Raw genomic sequence first — 1,793 nt, 5'->3', positions numbered from 1 at the left:
GATTCAGGAGCCTGCTCAGTAGGATGGAGAGGAAAGGCTCGAACTGTCCTGTATCCATTCCGGTCAGTCTCACTGTCAACTTTGCTGGAACCAAGGTGCCCAGAGAGCTGGATAAATACTGTCTTCTGGGGCAGGAAGAAGATGTTTCTAGAAGAGATAAACATCAGATCTGTGGGCAGAGAACAGCAGCGACCCTTCCCGCCCTGGAGGATGTCATGCACTCCAGGAAGGGTGCACATGGTATATGAAGTCCTGTCCATGGCAGTCTGAGATTTGAAGTGTTCCATTTTAGGGCCGAGGGATGGCTGTGTTCTTCCTGGGCTTCCAGGGACTGGAGTACAGTTCCACGTCAGGTGCTCACAACTGCCGTGACTCCAGCTCCAGGGCCTCTGAGGCACCCAGAGCCCAGAATACATGACCATAAACACATATACATACACATCAATAACAATAAAATAAACCTAAAAAATATCAAAGCATGTACTAGGTTGGTTTCGTACTAGCAGAGGTTTCAGGCATCCACTTCAGGCCCTCAGTTAGACCCTATGTAACAGGGAAGAACAGCTGGTCCTAGGATAGACCCTCTATTAATTAAGGAGGAACTGCTGATCCTGGGACAGACCCTCTGTTAACAAGAGAGGAACAGATTTCTCTCAAGTGGGAAAGAATCTTTACTCTTGGTTTGAGTATGCCCTCCTCTTTTATTCATTCATTCATTCATTCTTTCTTTCTTTCATTCTTTTTGTATGTGTTTATATGTACATATATGTATTTAAAGGGAGAGATGCAACCTTGTATGCTGCAAGGTGCAAGTGCAGGCACAGGTTCAACAATGGAGCAGTGGCTGAGAGCTTACAGCTAAGCCGTAAGCACAAGGCAGAGAGAGCTAACTGGGAACTGGGTGGGCTTTTAAAACCTCTAAGCCACCACTGAGCAACACACCCCTTCTAACAAGCCCACACCTCCTAATCCCCAACAGTTCCATCTACTTCTAACCAAATATTCAAATATGTGAGTCCACAGGGGTCCTTCTCACTTAAACCACTATAGTTGCCAATGTGATTGGCTCTGGAACTGAAAGAGTAGTAAACTCAGTGCTCCAAAGTATGCTAGTCATAAAACAGATAGCAACATTCCTTCCTCCACCCACCCGCTTCCTGGGTTCTAAGAGTGTTCATTCAAAGAAAGTCACCCTGACCCACCCTGACCATTGCTGAAACCCACTATGCAAAGGTGCTATTGCTAGGGGCTCTTAGATTGTTTGGGGCTCTTAGAAACTGTCTTGAGAGATAACCTGACACTTGTGACTTTGTACTTCCTTGTGACTCTTAACTGGTATTTTTGGTATTTTCCAACAACGCCCTTCCCACCTCCTTGAGTTGTGGTTCCTTCCTTTAAATACCCCCTTACTCAGCTACTCAGGGTGCCACAGTCCTCTACCCCTGCGTGGTGTATGACCGTGAGCCCGAGAGCGCTCTTGAATAAAAATCCTCTTGCAATTTGCAGCAAGACCGTTTCTCGTTGGTGATTTCGGGGTGTCGCCTCTCCTGAGTCAGAACGTGGGGGAGTCGTCACGTTGTGGGTCTTTCAGAACCACTTACGGACAGCTCTGTAAGAGTACTTCCTAGATGAATTAATTGAGGGAGGATGACCCGCCCCTAGAGTGGGTGGCACCTTCCACCAGTGGCCCGGATATAAGGATGTCTTAAAGAAAAGCTGTTTTATATATTTGTGTATATACATATGTGTGCATGTCTTTATGCATGTATAAACACACACATGAGCATATCATA

This window comes from Mus musculus, chromosome 19 (genome assembly GCF_000001635.26).
Source record: "Mus musculus strain C57BL/6J chromosome 19, GRCm38.p6 C57BL/6J".
NCBI classification, from domain to species: Eukaryota; Metazoa; Chordata; class Mammalia; order Rodentia; family Muridae; genus Mus; species Mus musculus.
Note: the sequence above shows the minus strand (reverse complement) of the source record.